Consider the following 17,622-nt stretch of genomic DNA (forward strand, 5'->3'; position numbering starts at 1 on the left):
CACTTGGCACAAACTAGAGCACTTGGGAAGAAGGAATCTCAATTGCAGAATTGCCTCCACTAGGTTAACCTGGAACATTTTCTAGACTTGTAGTTGATGGAGAAGAGTCCAGTCCACTGAAGACAATGCCAACCCTGGCTGGGTTGTCCTGGGTTAGATAAGATTTGAGCTAGGAGGCAAGCCAGTAAACAGTAGGTCAGGGTAGTGTTCTCAACCTTCCTAATGCTGTAACTCTTTAATACAGTTCCTCGTATTGTGGTGACCCCACCAACCATAAAATTATTTTTGTTGCTACTTCATAACTGTATTTTTACTTCTGTTATGAATAGTAATGTAAATATTTTTTGGAGATAGAGGGTTGCTAAAGGAGTCTCGACCCATGGGTTGAGAACTACTGCTCTAGGTCATCTGCTTCAGTTCCAGCCTCTACGTTTCTGTATTGAGTTTCCCTGGCTTCCCTCCATGATGGACTATTATCTGTAAGCTGAAATAGACTTTTGCCTTTCAAGTTGTTTTTGGTAAGTGTTTTAATACAGCAACAGAAATGCAGATTGGGACAAGGGTAGGTCAAATGATTATAAACTGATAATGTGGGCATTGTACTAAAATTATCAACGTTTATATATTCTATTTATTAAACATGTAAGGCTATTCTGTTGTTATGCAAATGCACCCCCACATGCCTAATAGTCTCTGTTGTGCGTTTTTCAAATAGATTTCTCTTTGTCTTCCAATTTTTTAACATTGGCAGGGATACAGAGAAATGCGTTAGAACTATGAGAAAGGCATTAGTGCCAGGATCATGGTAAATAACCTCTGTGTCATAGGGAGCATGCAGGGCTGTTGTCACTAGGGTACTTGTGCCCTTTTAGTGAACAGGCTAGGCAGGCGCATCAGAATGTTCCTAGAGCCACATCGGAGGGAGAGGTTTGAGTGCTGGGGCAGGTGGGTAAAAGAGAGACAGCGTTCACAGAGCAGAAGGCAGACATCTCTCCATAAAGCCTGTATGTAGGAAAAGGCCTGGCTGCAGGACCACTGACAAGAGAAAAGAATTAAGAAGAATGAGGCAGACATGAACTAGAAGTGGAAGCTGAAGATTTGGTTTCTAATGCGGAGTCAGTGAGGTTAAGAACGGACAACATGGGGGCTGGCAAGATAGATCAGTGGGCAAAGACGCTGGCTGTGCATTCCTGCAGACCTGAGGTTTAGCTCAGAACTCATGCAAAGGTGTAAGGAGAGAACTGACTCCACACAGCTGTCCTCTGATCTCTACATACATTCCATGACACATGTGCCCACACACATCACACACACATGCATACACAGATGCACAGACACACAATAGTAGTAAACAAATCAACAGCCTTGTAGAGTCTCCCAAATTAGAGGACCAGGTCTCTCATTTGGCAATATAAACAGGCTCAGCCCCAAAGCCTGAGGTGGAGGGATAAATATCTGAGACTGAGAAGGAAATAGAACAAACCAGAGCTCTGACTAGACTTCAGCTGTAAAGCAAAGAACCAGGAAGCCAATATGTCAAGAGAGCTGATATGTCTTTACAACAAGAGAACACATTCATGTTGATAAGGTGTAGAGAGAACCATGAATACAGTCCATTTGCACTGAAGATGAGCTTATATGGATGAGGGCTTGGAGGGACAGACTGGGCTTCTCTTAAGAAAAAATCCTTTCTGAAAACACTTCCAAAGATCTGGTTCTGTTGAAAAACAAGAGATGCCCAACATCAGTGCATGATTCTTGCTTAGCATTTCAGCTGTCCTTTGGAACTTGCTGGGTAGCCTGGGGAGGGCCTGTCAGATGATCTCTTTGCAAGAGAGGTCAATGAACTTCTTGGAAAAAGAATATACTTAAAATGAAGATAAGCCACAAAAGGGTGGGATGACTCAGCAAGGCAATCTAAACTATGATAGAGGGTCAGGATCAGGGTGAAAAAAATTGTATAGTGATTGTCATTGAGAGTTTATCTTGATTGGAACTCACCCAGGTCCCAATAGACTCATGGGTAAGTCACACTGAAAGCAATTTTGAATTTAAAATCCTTAAACCATGCCATCAAATATTCTGAGCAGTGCTCAGAAATATTGGCAAAGGCCTTCCTACGTTATCAGATACACCAGTACACTTTTGACATATTGGAAGCTTGTCTTGATGGTAAGAGGCAGAAACCCTTGGTGGTGTTCTGGTGTCTTGCAGGAGACTGACCCTGCTTTGGTTGAAGGTGGGCAGAGCTATAGAGTTAGGGTGTAGCAGAAGAAGGTCCGCTTACAGTGCCCCTAAACAGAGTTCTTGTGTGTTCATAGATGAGGCATCTTCTACAGACAGGAATACTGGGAAATATCAAGAGACTGAACTCTTGCTTGAGTAGGCAGGGTAAGGACCACAGATGGTTACTGTTCCCATAACCTTTTGGATGCTTACAAGTTGTTAAAGCTTAGTAAACACTTATGTTCTGTTGGGATGTGAAATACTCATGTTCTTCTGCTATCAGGCGAGAGTACTCAGTGGGTCCTTGTTTCTGTGTTAAACCTAAGCTATTCTGGCAGCATTCACAGCACCTTGAAAGTTAGTACCTTTAGGCTCCTTGCCCATAGGATTTCTATGAAACCACCTGGCCTGCGTCATTCTTTATAATTTAGGAGAGAAACTAATTCTTTATATTTAAAGATCTATAAATAGATATATAAGGGCACACACACATTTTCACACATATAACATACCAAAGAAGTCAGAAATATGAGGGAAAAGGAGTGTTTGGGAGCAGGTGGTCATGGCGTCTGTTGTTTGAAAGGCTGGGTCTCACTGTTCTCAGCTATAACACCTTCATTGAAGGTGGGGCTTTGCAGGACCACAGGTGAAAGAGAACGTGCAGAGAGGGAAGGGGTAGGCTCCGGTCTCGCTTTGAAGTCTGTGCAGAAAATTAAGTGGCTTGTGAAAAGGCTCATGTCATAAAAATGTGCTGGTTTCTCTAGGAATAACACTCTGTAAGAAGCATATTAATTCTTTCTTTCTGCAAGCCTTTTCTGGAACAGGGTTTATATCAAGAAAACAACCCCTCCCCTCAAATAAAGTGTCGTGCATTGTTAGGCAATTATATTGTAAAATTTTACTCCCATATATAGGGTGTCTTTGGCAGACACTCGTGGTCCCGTGTTTTTCATTGTAAGTGGCTGATATCAGTACTGACATCTTCCAGATGTTACCAGCTTTGATTTTTTTCCCCCTGTGTTGCAAACGAGTTGGCATGGAAACAAGTCTTTGCTGGCAACATGACATATGATTCAAGGCAAAATGCATTTTAACACAGATGAATAGTTCAGGAATCTGCCTTTAACAAAAGTCATTTCGAGAGCTGTTTTGAATCTGCTGGTGTTTTGTGACAACTTTTTCAACTTAGATGGGAAAAATCAAAGCACTCCATGTTATGCAATGTAGCTATTGCTAAAATGCAAGTTCACTCTCCCACTGCAGAAAACCTTCAAGTTTACAAATGGACTTTAGTTATAAGGTATCGGAACAAAAAGCCTTGCTCAGTGGAAATTACCTACTTGTTTTAAAGAACGAATCTCACTAAAACAAAATAAATATAGGCTGGCAGTGTGCTCTTTAATCCAAGGGCTTGGACTATAATTATTCCAATAGATTTGGATTTTTTTTCCTATCAAGAGGGCCATGGAGAAATAGGGAACAAACAGATTCTTTTTATGTTGCCCATGAGCTGCTATTGTTCACCTACAGAGACTCCACCAAAGACTAGGAACACAGAATAGTCTAAATACTCTGATTTGGTTTGTTTGTTTGTTGGTCCCAGATATTGGTAAGTTCAAGTGGCCATTCATTTCTGGGCACAGAAGGAAATATCTTCCTCCCTGGTGTTCTTGCAGGACAATATGCTGCACGATTTTAGGGAAGTGAGCTGTTAGTGAAAAGAGCAGAAGCCACTGCCACACCCAAGCATTGAGCTCCAGACTTTTCAGACTCTCTCCCCATTTTATGGAAAGGGATGACCAGACCCTCCAGAGAAAGAGAGTGGTTATAGAGTCTGAGGTCAACACTAGCTTTGGCCTTAGTGACCACAGTAACAGAATCTTCAAAGCTATTCCATGAGACACATGAAGCTGGGTGGAACATAAAGCTTCTTGTGTGTTTGTGAAGGCATTGATATTCTGAATTTGCAGAATTGTGTAGAAAATTCAACTCCTGTGTGCCATGGTTGAAATTATGCCTCTGAAATGGAGGCTTGGTGTCCGGATAATGGTATTCTACACTAATGGTGTACTGTGAATGAAATCAAGGGACAGTGGACAGTGCACAGCTGCTAGAGAGCAGATAAAGGGTTTGGCTCCCAACACTCTGGTTTTGATGTGCTGGTGGAAAATGCCGCCACAAAATGCCCACTTCAGCTCATGAAAACCTGCTGACAAAAATTTGGTCACCGATGTATATATGTAGGTGGTTGTTGAAGGCAGAACCATGGAATTCATAAGAAATGGGGATGGCACAAAGCAAGAAACCCAGGAAGTCTGACTAGGCCTTGACCACAGACAAAGCTCTTCTATGTCCTCCACAAGTGAATAAGGCCTTTCAGGTTCTATTGCAATATTCCTAAATCTTGCATTTACTTGTTCAGATCTCTAGTTTAAATTTCAACATTAAGAAAAACCCATAAGGGGCTGGAGAGATGGCTCTGTGGCTAAGAACACTGACTGTTCTTTGAGAGGACCAGCACACACACACACCCTCAATAAATATGAAAACAAAACATAAATCTTACCATATGAATCTCCTATTTAGGATAGTCAGTGTTTTCCTAATGCATACAGTTGAAGCATAAACATAGCACATAAATTTTTCTAAACCTAAACATGGTTTACTTTCCTAGCCTCAGTTCTTGAATTTCATAGTGGCTTCCACAATTAGTATGCATCTACTTTAGCAATGTGTGTGTGTGTGTGTGTGTGTGTTTAGTTGAAAGTGCCCTGACTGCAGCCCCTTACTGTCTAAAATTTTTTTGACATTTTGAGCTTCACTTGCTCTAAGTGGATGTTACACACAGAGTCCTCCTTCCCTAACTGTATACTTTCTAATCATCCTTTGTGATAGTTCTTCTAACGTTTCTTCTTGAAGCGCTCTTGGTAGACAAAGTAAGCCACCCATTTCTGTATAACTTTTCCACACTGTAGTGTATACTACGGAGCTATTACTTAGGGGTGTGTTGTCTACATTATCTACATCTCTATGACCAATAGATTACCGATTCTTCAGATACAGGAGTCCAGAGAATCGTATTACAGCATCCTCACAGTCGTGGTTAGGGTTTAGTGCCCACTCAAATGAAGAGATGCCTGCAGTAGAAACACAATGACTAAGCTTTGTAGTAGGAAGTCTTCTCTGGCCTGCCTGGCCTCGTGGTACTGCAGCCACTTATAAAATAATCACTCAGAGGCTTAATATTATTTACAAACTGTGTGGTCTATGGCAGGCCTCTTGCTAGCTATCTCTGATATCTTGGATTAACCTATTTCTATTAATCTCTCTTTTGCCACGTGTTCTGTGGCTTACAGGTATGCTGGTATGTTGTTCCTTGGGCGGCAGGCTGGCATTTCCCTTTGCCTCTGCCTTTCTTCTTCCTGTCTCTCTCCTGGATTTCCTGCCTGGCTATAACCTGACTTGCCATAGGCCAGAGCAGCTTCTTTATTAACTAATGGGAATGACATAGATTCACAGCATACAGAAAGACATCCCCCAGCAAAGCTGACATTTCCCAATTATAGTAACAATTTGAATCAGTTTGATGGAATATTTTCTACATGCAAAGTGTTGTTTTCTAGGCTTACATGATGACTAAGGCTCTGCTTCTACCTCTAAAACCATGCCATTCTATCTCAATTACACATACATTGTGACTGAAGATTTCTTCCAGGGAGCTTGCCTTGTCTTTAAGAGTATGCCATGTTTGTGGAGTATAGTTCACCTCAGAAAGTGGTATTTACTGAACAATGCAGTTATTATCATTTCATATTATATACTGACATTTAAAACTGTGTAATACATGTCCTCCCTAAACCAGATGGTCTACAGATATGTTTACAAAGTGTCATAAAGAGCAGTTGCAAGTGCTCATCACACAGTAGGGGCTTTGTAAACAACCACCATAGATTTTGTATACTGACACAGCACTAGGAAGTCTAGAGAATCTCTCTACAGTCTCACTCACCAGGCAATGCTTTCCATGTGCCTGAGGGCCACTGCTCAGTGAGCTACTGCTTAGACTGCTTATTTATGAAAGTTCTTTATAGCATTTAGTGGTTGGATTGCAGCCTTGGGGCACCTAGGAGCCCTGCTTCTCAGTGTTAATTTCAGAATGATGTAGCAAGATGGGAGAGCTCTCATCCTAGGCCACCAGCAGCACAGAGCGATTCCCTCTGCCATCTGAGTGTGAGTTCACAGTGCAGGAGGCTAGTCTTCCAGTTCTGTGCTGGAGGCCTGTCACGGAGGGGATACTGCAGTGAGTGATCAGAGTTCACACTGCTAAGGCAAAGCAGAAAATGATTTCTTATTAGCACTATCTGTAGCATTAATAATAGCAATAGCTATGAAGTAACAAAACAGTCTCTGTGTTTGAAATATAGAAGTGAAGTAATTGGCCCAGAAAGACATTATCAGCTGGAATGGTCCATATTTGCTTGATTTACCACCTTTAAGCAGTTCAAACAGCTTCGCCCAATAAACTTAAATGCCCAAACTGTCCTGCCTCTGCACGGGAACATCCTTTATATTCTTGTTTCTATAGTTCTGAACACTTGCTGCAGAAATAAGAAATCAGAGGAGACCCAATTTATTTTACTGATATTTGAAGGTAATTTTTCCCTTAATGAATGCATCTGTTTGGATGATAAACTGTCCATTAGCCAATGCTCAAGTGGTTTTATGCTCTCTGTTTTGATTACAGAGCTTTTAATGTAGTGTTGCCTCTACTCTCTTAGAATTTGCACTGTAATCCAGTCATTCGCCAAAAAGAACAGATTGGAGAAAAGGCCAGGCTGATTTTTCCTTCCTCAAGTATTTTAATTTATTAAATAAATGACCTAATAGACTGCATCAAGATGTATTTCTCTGCTTTGTACTGACCATATTGAGAGTTCATCAGTTTCAGAATGCTAATTAGATGTTAGTATCCCATGTGTACAAAGAGATAATGGCTCCAGCACAGAGAGCACGTAATATCCAAGGCTAGACTCTGTTTCTGGTACCCAGAACAATTGCAGGACTTGCTGGATTCTTTCTGCTTTTCAAAGGGGTGGGTATGCCACTTACTTCCTGTCAGACTCATGAGGGAATGTGTTCAATGTAGTGTGAGCAGAAGACACCATACAATGTGGGGAATTAGTTACACAGTTGCTGTTTCTGTCACATTGTTAATGGGAATTACACATCGAAATTTCCCCGTAGCAATGGCTCACAGTGGGCACTGGGAGGATGGGAAAACACAGGAGAGAATTCAGATAATGTACAATATGGTGACGGTAGTTAATAACACACCATATTCTTGAAAAAAATTGCAGAGAGGAGAGGATATATTCTTTTCACAAGAACTAAAGCCATGCTAGCTGATGTCTGAGTTAATTAGCTGGATTTACTTCATCTGCAATACACATACACGTCAGAGCATCTGATTATACAGGATTCATACATGCCGTCTTAAGGCTTATCAATTAAAACAATAAATTAAAAATAGAATTCAAATGATTAATAGTGTAGTCTTTTAGTCTCATTGCCTTTCAAGCTGCCTTTGGAAATGAGTACATATTTATCTTACATAAACACTCTATATTTCGGCTTCCTGTCAGAATTGGTATATACTTTAGTTCAGTGTGGGTTCTGCTTCCGATGTGAGAAAACAACATTTGACAGTGACGTCCAGGTTCACCAGACCTTCATGGATAAAACTACGGAACAATATTAAGCTGTTTTGACAAGTAACTTTGCATTTCCTTAGTATTTATTCTGCAGTATCACTTGGAGCCTGACCCACTAAAGAAGTAATCTTCATGACACTAACTTGCATAAATAAAGGCCAAACAAACAAACTTTGGATGCAGTGATGTATCCAGAGATATATGTCATTGAAATCCAATATTTTTCTCAAGCAGAAATAGATAAAAATCGTGTGCATATGCCACAGCTTTTTGTTTGTTCAGCCACTGGTTTATACACTTAAAAGTCTGCAAAATCCATCCCTCTCTCCCAATGAAAGACCTCATTTACACTACACTCTAAATTTTTAGACAACTGTCGTATTATATGGAGCCCCTCAAGTTGAAGAGGATGTGTCAAGACTGGAGAATCCTCGGCCACCACTGCATTAAAGCTACCTGATGCTCTATGGGGTTCACAGGGGGGCAGTCATATTTGTAACATTTTAAGGCTCCCAGGAGCAGTGTTAAAAAGGAACTTTAAATATTCATATGCTGGATAACATTTAATAGTTCTTTCACAGGAAACAAAGGAAGAGAAAAAGAATGGCCAGTAACTATAGTCAATTTGGGTAGACCAGTATTTACAATGAAGGCTTGCTTCTGTCCATTTTCAGTCAAGACATTGCTGAGAATATGGTGCATATTGTAGTTAAAAAACAACAAAAACAAAATGCATATTACTTTCTCCTCAATGTGTTAGACATGAGAACTCCAGAATATGGAGGTTCAAGGGTCTCACAGCCCATGTGCACCAAAGGACCCTGCTGTCACATTGACCACACCCCGCTACTCCGGCAAGGTACAACCCTCCTGATCTACCTTTGGCTTGATGCCAGGCGGTGGAAAAGGAACTGGTGAACTTTCTTGTATTCCTCCTCTGGCTTACATGCTTCCCAAATCCTGATCCCGCCATTTTTTCAAAGCAATTATGTGAACTTTTCAATGTCCCTTCTCTTCTAGGCTATTTTTCATTGGCAGTCATAGCTGTCATTTGGTGTTGAAATGTGTAAAAATTCCAGAAATGAGCACCTAATCGGGTCGGTTGGAAATATCGTTTTTTGGTTTTTTTTTTTCACTTTTAATTTTTATGGGTCAAATACACAAAACCCTCCAACAGTTAAGGGAACCCCTGTTGATATATTAGTTATAGCAGGAAGCTTCAGAGTCCCGAAAGGATGGATAAAAGAAAATCTGGTGAACCAGGAAACCCTGGAAGAACACTGCTTCCAGTGATACAGTGATGCCACACCCTTGGTGATTTAATTGTCTTTTTAGGTAGATAAAACAAAAGCAAAAAACAAAAAACAAACAAAAAAAAATCCCTAATAGTAAAATAATAGGAAAAATAGTCCAAATGCATGGTATGGAAAGCAAATTAGAGGGATTTAGACATAAAGACAGCATGTTGATTTGTCACAGGAACCTTCATAGTCACACACAAGGGGGAACCTAGTAACTATGGAAATGCTGGAAAACTAAGAGAAACTGAATACCTGTATTTGGCCTTCTGTTTTGGAGTGGAAAACTTCAGAAAAATGTAAGGGAAGTGGATTTCACCCACTTTTAACTCCTCATCATCTAGTGTGGCACCTAGTACATAGTAAGTAGATATTTCTTAAATACTTACTCAGTGGAGGAAAACATGGGTGAATTGCTAGTCTGCTAAAATCCTGAACTATCCTCGAAATCTCAAGGTGGGAATTAATAATCTTCAAAGGATATCCAACCCTGGTGGATGCCTAGAAGGTGCTGAGTGGTTTTCAATAATGACTGACATCTGTGGTCCAGGCACGATTGTTGCTAGAGTTTTCCGCCTTGCCCACAGTCAGGACAAATCTTTGTCACCCGCCAGTCCCACAGCCGCTCAGACCCAACCAAGTAAACACAGAGACTTATATTGCTTACAAACTGTATGGCCATGGCAGGCTTCTTGCTAACTGTGCTTATAGCTTAAATTAGTCCATTTCCATAAATCTATACCTTGCCACGTGGCTGGTGGCCTACCGGCATCTTCACATGCTGCTGGTCATGGCGGCATCTGGCAGTCAGTCCTTCTGCCTTCCTGTCCTTTTATTTCTCCTCTCTGTTAGTCCCGCCTATCCTTCCTGCCTAGCCACAGCCGATCAGGTTTTATTTATTGATCAATCAGAACAACTTGACATACAGACCATCCCCCAGCACAGCCAAGTGCAGACCATCTCAGACACCTGCACTCAGGCCCATGGTCCTAATCATCCTCTATGCGGACCTGCTGGGTAACGCCACAAAGAACCCAAGAAGGGCTCCCACAGGACATACAGAACATCCCACAGCACACGATGAAGAAAGTGTTTGAGCATGAGAGTTAAAGGCATCACAGGGTTTCAGGAATGTAAGTCACTTCAAGCACTTTACATTGTATTTGGTACACACACTTTCAGAACGTGGAATTTAGTTCAGCCTGGCTCAAAGAAAAAAAGATCTACAGCTCATAAAACCTTCGGCTTTCTTGTTTGCATTTTTCCAAAATCTGCACTGGTCTCAGTTATCCCAACCTAGATAACCCCAGAGACTCTGTCTATAGTCAAGGAGCAGAAGGCTATGAATGCTCAGCTCCCACGCCCCCTTTTATTTGTCTGAAAGTTAGAGGGGGCCTTCCCACTTAAATTAATCCAATCTAGATAATCCCTCATAGGCATGGTCAGAGGTAAACCTAATCTGGATATTCTCTCATAGACATGCCCAGAGGCTTTATGTTTGGTTGTTTGTTTTCCAGGCAATTATGGATCTTACAATAAATATTAACCATTACACAGAATGTATGAGAGCCTGAGATGAATATCTGGTGAGGTTCTGTGATCTGCTATTATCTATGGCAAAGCTACAAATTCATATATTGGCATGCTGTGTTAATAATGACTGCTTTCAGACATACAGCTTACTGCTTGCCATTGTATGAAGGAAGCTCTTACCAGCCACAGAGAATGTTCAAACTAAACTATGTAGCCTTAGAGTAAATAAGTAAACAGATGCTTTCGTAAATATGGATCTATTTAATAAATGTGGATGTACAGATCTTCTATTTCAATGATTATATAATTTGTGTATTAAAATCAGTAAATTTTTCGAATGATTTATTTAATAAGTATTTACTGCAATGACGACAATGGGACAGCTGGGCGTTGGCTCAGTGATAATTGAATCAAACGTGGTCCCTATCCTCAAGGAGCATTTAGCCTGGAGGAAGACACCAAGGACAGGCTCCTATATAAAATGGTATGTTTTGAGCTGTCCTGGGCACTTTAGCAGCACACAGGGGAAGGTAAAGTTGTACTTAGAGTCAAGAACCAGTAAGAGAAAAGTCCCGTGTCTAAATTGAGCCTGGGAAGATGACGAGGAGTGAGACCGCTGAAATGTCCTTACATACTCTTACAGTACCCAAGACGGCAGTGTATTTAAACTAGTTCCAAAAGATTTTATTTATTTAATTATTTATATATTTATTATCTTGTAAATTTAACAGTTTGAGTGCTTGCCACGGATTCAGCTTTGCAGTAGGAATTGGATGCAATTTACTTCAGTAATTGAGCATTCTACAATACAGTCAAGGAGAAAAAGTACCTATACTGTTCTGTAATTGTTTTGTACTCAAGGATATAGTTAGTAGTCATACACACAGTATAGGCAATAACTTCTGGGGGACATCAGGAAAATGAATGATTAAAATGGGGTTGAAATGGAGAATAGGATTTGAGAAAAACATGTGTTAAAGATATGAGATAAATTGTTGTGGATATCGCTTTATATAAATAAAACACTGATGGCCAGTGACCAGACAGGAAGTATAGGCAGGACAAGGAGAGAGAATTAGGGAAACAGGAAGAAGGAGGGGGAGATACTGCAGCCACCGCCAGGACAAGCAACATGTAAAGACACCGGTAAGCCACCAGCCACGTGGCAAGGTATAGATTTATAGAAATGGGTTAATTTAAGATATAAGAACAGTTAGCAAGAAGCCTGCCACAGCCATACAGTTTGTAATTAATATAAGCGTCTGGGTGATTATTTTATACGTGTATTGTGGGACTTCGGGGCTTGGTGGAACCTGGAGAGAAGCCCTCCAGCAACAATAAATTATAGGACAGGACAAGTTGGTAGAGCAGGATTTAGTATTGGGCATGAATTTGGAAGTGGTGGGGTTGGTTAAGGAGAAGATGTCAGGGCCCATATAGTGTTGAAGCTGTACAGGTTTTTGTTTGTGAGGCATGGTCTCATGGGCCTTACCATATAGCTGAGGATGATTCTGAACTCCAGATCCTCCCAAATTCTGTCTCCTGAGTTAAGGGTATGTGTCTCAAGTCCATTTATGTGGTACTAGGGGGTCAAATTTAGGACCTTGTGTATGCTAGGCCAGCACTCTGCCAACCAAGATACATTCCAGCCCTTGAAATCCAGGTTTGACTGACTTTTATAGATTTTTGTAGACTCCTGAGTAGTAAAATGACAAAGACATGCTAATCATCTGTCAGCAAGATGGCTCACAAGCTCCATCTCAAGTCCTTTCTCTTGATGGGGCAACATTTTGCATAACAGCAGACCTCCAGGGGGCTTCTCACACAGAAGGAAGTTTTTCAAGCAGGTAGAAAAGAGATTTCAGATGTTTGAGACTGTCTGTTCTTTCTGTGTAGGGTTGATCCAGAAAACCTTCTCAATCTTTCAAGCTTTCTATAGCACAATCACAGGTTCAAGCCATAAGTCAATATTCCAACAGATTATCTGTCTTATTCTCAGTGCTGCTGAATATTATAGAAAATTTGAAAGTACTGAGGATCAAGCCAGAAAATGGAGTCCAAAGATGCCAGTGAATAAGTACGGGATTGAGAACTCAGAGTTAAGTGAGAGACTTGCAATGTATCCTAAAGGATAATCGATTTATTTGGGCAGAACCCTTTAAGACAAAGAATGGATTTATGAATTGCAATCATTTCCACTGCCTAAGAACAGGTCATATTAGTCTGTGGTTCCCTCCTCTCAATCTGCCACAGGTTTATCATATGCTGTTCTGTCTGCATAGGTTGCTTATAGCCCCCTTTTCCAGGAGACCTTTGTGCATTGTTTGGTCTTTCCCTATTTTATCTTCATGTTTCAGCCTGAACACAATGCCTGCAAAAAGCCATTCATTGGAGAAGTCCATCATTCTCTTTCATACTAATGGACACTTATACTCCATGGCACTTGTTAAAATATGTATTTTATATTCAGTGGTTCTAGACAGAGAGAGAATTTGATTTCATCCGCCAATGTGTCTTTGGCACCTACATTATGTCTTGCATAGAACATGCCCACCACACATCACTGAATAGGCATGCACTTCAGCTGCTGTGTGTAAGGGTGGATGGCAACTTCGGTCTGGAGTTTAAGTAGATCAATAATTTGGAGTTGCCTTGACTTGTGAGCCAGCCAATATACAGGCCAATGATCAAAATCATGTTCTGTCCTTCCAAGACAGCAAGGATCTGTACTGAATGACATTCTGAATCCTTCACTTAGGTTCAGGGAAGGATACTATGAGGGATTCTGTAGTCTGTTGACTTCATGACTTGAGTCCCCAAATTAGTTCTCATGGTTTCAATGTTTCTAATGTTTAATGTTACTATCCTTTATTCCAGCTATTCATACCAAAACATGACAGGATGGAAAATACACCGAATTAAACATTCCAACTAAAAAAAATTCAAAATTACCTACCAATTAGTAAATCAAAGAGGAGTTTGTAACCACTTAGTGAGTCTCTGCTTTTATAATTTGTCCCATGAGAAAAGGACAAGCAATCCTATGGGAGCTTCGGTTGTGGATCAAGTCAAGATAGTCAGGGCCACTAGCTGCTGTGTGGAGCTGCAGGATTTGTGTCCAAAGGACTCTTCTTCAGTGCTGAAGGTATTTGTTTTTCAGTGGATATTACACACCACTCATCACTCACACACCACATCAGGGCCTTATCAGCATCCCGAGTGGTGGCTGCCTCTAGTGGATGAAGACTTTCTCAGCTTACTTAAAGGGGCATCAATCATTCTTCATTTTCGGTGTTCCGACTTGCTCATCAGTTAGTAACAACACTTCCTGCAGCCTTGAAAATTACTTCTGAATAAACACAGGGCCAAGACAGCTACAGTGATTGACAGCTCTGAAGTCCTCCAGTGCTTTATGTTTCAAAACCAGTGTGTATGCAGATGTCTCCTCATTACTGATGTGTGGATGTCATTTAGTGTAGCTGCCTCTGAGAGAAGAATGGCATGGGTTAGATTGTCGAGTGTCTTAATGGGGATTTTGTGCCTGCAGCAGACATTTTAGAGAGCTCTGTATCAGGGTTGAGATTTGAATGGGGTGGGGGAACCACTGCTTTCACAGTGCAGCTCACAAAGTTGTGATATGGAAAACTTTCTTTGTGGGTCACAGTAGCAAAACCAGAGCTCCTTGCTATAGGCCTCCTGAGATAAACGCAGGTCTTTTCTTCATAAAGAATTAAGCATTCTGCTTTCTGGGCTTGCTTGGACTTTTGGCTATCTGAACAAAGATGGATGTGAGCATGGATTGGGATGTGACAAGGGGTCAGCAGAGAGAAGGTAATGGATTAACTAATAAGGTGATTCATGGTAGTGGGCAAGATCTGTTCATGTATTTTCTTTTTTTTTCCAGGCACACGATGACATAATCTGCTGAGTGCCTTTCTCATAGGGACATAAAGAATTTTGTGGCAGGTTTGAGGCGACTATTTCTAGAAAAGGGAGGATTTGTGGATCTTTCAGTCTTTCAATGAAGCATCAGTCTTCTCTGTCTGTAGATCTTAGCCACCATATTTGCATAATAAAGTCAGTGGTGGCCATCTACTGTTTCTAACTGGCCATATGTTGGATTTCATTGGCTGTTCCCATTGCCTAAGGAGTCCATTTGGTATTCACTCAGATGGTGGTAGCAAGCCTATTGGCATGGAAGAATGATCATCGTGGTCAACAGTGCAGAGCTAATGATCAAGCTCAGAGCTCGGGCTCTGGGTTATTCACCCATTATCAGTTACAATCAACAGTAGCACAGCCTGAGGCCTAACAACCACTTAGAAGGTATGATTATCAGAGCAGCGAAATCAGTTGGACTACCACATTCATGCTTAACTGCCCCCACTGGACTTTTAACTCTTTGAAAACTAGTACTGTGCTTTTTTTTTTTTGTTTATCATTGTTTTAGAGGAAAACAGCTCAATTCCTGGTCTAAGCAAGTAAATGTTAAGTAGTGTTTGACGGAATACCAAGGTTTTCCCATTCTCTGGATCTCTACTTCCCATCCCCCTTCTCTCTCTGGTTTGTGCTCTGCCTTCTTGCTCTCAGGACAAGGTCAGTGATACAGGTTCAGTATGTATTCACTTCAGTGAATCCCAAGTCTGGCTTTACTGACTGTACAGGGATTTGAGTAGGTGGGTTATTCTAGCCATTTGGGACAGGAGTAAAGATAATGACAAAACAGGAACTAAGTAACTGGGTGAACCCAAAGGCAAAATGCTAATGGTTTAAAGATGTTAGCTTTTGTGTCTGAATCAGATGGTACCGTTGCTGGAGCACCAAAAGATCATTTGTTCATTAGTTTATTTTCAGTTATTGTAACCCCTCCATATGGCAGGCACAACCTTAGCCATTGATAATATGAAGTGAGGCAAGATCTTCATCAATGAGTCACTAGGTCTAGCTGAGCCATATGTGTGAATAGTTGCACCACATTAACAAATCAGTGGCTCAGAGGGACAACCGCATCACAAAGTAGAGTTCATCATTTACTTTTTGACACACACACACACACACACACACACACACACACACACACCCCAGCCTCGAGGCCCCGCTTCTGTCTTCTGAGGCAAATGTTGGGTCAGGATCAAATCTTGCACTTGGTCAGGATGTTATGGTTCTACAGTCTCTCATAGTTGTGTGACCGAGGACAAGAGTCTTCAGAGACCTTCCATGAGCGGAGAAGGTGGGACCCTCCTATGGATGAGTGAATACTAACTAGAGTACTTGTTTTTCTAAACTTAATTAAAAGACCCCAAACCTTTAACTAGGTGAGCTTTGGTGAATTCATGAGATTAAAAGGATTGACTGGAAGGCTTAGCAAGCAATACAGGAACAAACAAGAAAAGAACTGATCCCTTAGGAACAAGTAAGAAAAAAGGAATGTACAGATGAGGCAGTCCCTTGTCTTAAAAATGAGAGAAATGCAATGACTTTCCACTGATGCAATGACAATGTGAGAGAACCCTGTCTACTAGTCCCCTTTGGTTATTCGTTGTCTACTTTTCTCTTCAGACACTTTGCTTAAAAAAGAAAATCTCAGCTCCCAAGGTTGGGCTGAGAGACGGGATGGAGCACAGGAGGTAGGCACTGTCAGGAAAGATGTCCCTGGAAGGCAGAGAGGGACAGAAAGAGAGCTGGCTCCTCAGGCAGGTTTCCTGACTGTTACCATGTGTGTCTTCCCACCCCAGTCCCCCACCTCCTGTGGGCTCTTTGTCTGTCTCCTAGCACCATGAGGATTCAGGAGAGTCATGACAAGAATCCCCTCATGTGCCTGAAGAGGAGAACAAAATTTTGGATTTTTTGACTTTTCCCATGGAAGCCTTTCATAGAAACTGACGTGAGATTTTAGATTTTAGGAGCTTTGCCTCATTAAAGAAGCTCCAAGCTCCTCTCCGAGTTCCTGCACTTCTGGCTCCGATCACTTGCACAAACATTGAGAACAAACATTCTCCTCCCCAACGCCCCCAATCCCATCTCAGCCAGCAGCTAGCATCTCCTTCGCCTCTCGCAGGGCTTTCTCCTAGGACTGAAGATTTATCTTGGCCTCACTTCAGACATTCCCCTCTGCTCTTTCACCGGCTGCATTCTTCTCCAATGTTTCCTCCCTCTGTGCCTCCCTTGGCACTCATTAATTAACTGCTCCTCGCTGTGTGACTAAATGAGAGCTGTTGTATTTGGCTCTGTAGAGAAATATGACATTTTGCAAACACACACACACACACACACACACACACACACACACACACACGAGAGAGAGAGAGAGAGAGAGAGAGAGAGAGAGAGAGAGAGAGAGAGAGAGAGAGAGAGAGAACTGAGGAAATGTCTTGGGTAACACATAGGCAAAGGAGGTAAACTTAGGGAAAAAAAAAAACCCGTCTCTTAAAACCTGTTGAAGCAAGTAACCAAAACAGAAAGGAGGGGGAACCAGGTTGATTATTTGGTGACATTTACTTATTCCGACATGATATTTTAAAAGGCAAATACAGAAGCAGGAACTTGCTATTTAATTGAGGTTCAGGTATTTCAAAGCCTGCTTATCTCTCCAGCCCGTCTGGTGTTTCCATGGTGTTCCTTTTCCGCTTCTATTAGTCTGGAACGTGGGTAGCAAGCTGATGAACATTTTTAATGAGTAAATCCTTTTCTACACCAAATTTTATAGATAATTAAATCTGATTTATAGGGCAGGCTTCCGAGACAGTGAGAGAGGGAGGAAAGGAATGAGAAAGGGGGAGGGGGCCAATTATTTGAGCTCTGAGTGGGCCTGGCTGAGTGGGCTCTGCTTTGTGTATGTAGCTTTCCCTTTCCCA

The 17,622-nt window shown here is 41.4% G+C and overlaps 1 pseudogene; it reads left to right on the forward strand.

Moving 5' to 3' along the window:
* Positions 1-8,715: 8,715 nt before the first annotated feature.
* Positions 8,716-17,622, forward strand: part of LOC114700442 — a 29,451-nt pseudogene continuing 20,544 nt past the window's right edge.

Source organism: Peromyscus leucopus, chromosome 6 (assembly GCF_004664715.2).
Source record: "Peromyscus leucopus breed LL Stock chromosome 6, UCI_PerLeu_2.1, whole genome shotgun sequence".
In the NCBI taxonomy this organism is placed as follows: Eukaryota; Metazoa; Chordata; class Mammalia; order Rodentia; family Cricetidae; genus Peromyscus; species Peromyscus leucopus.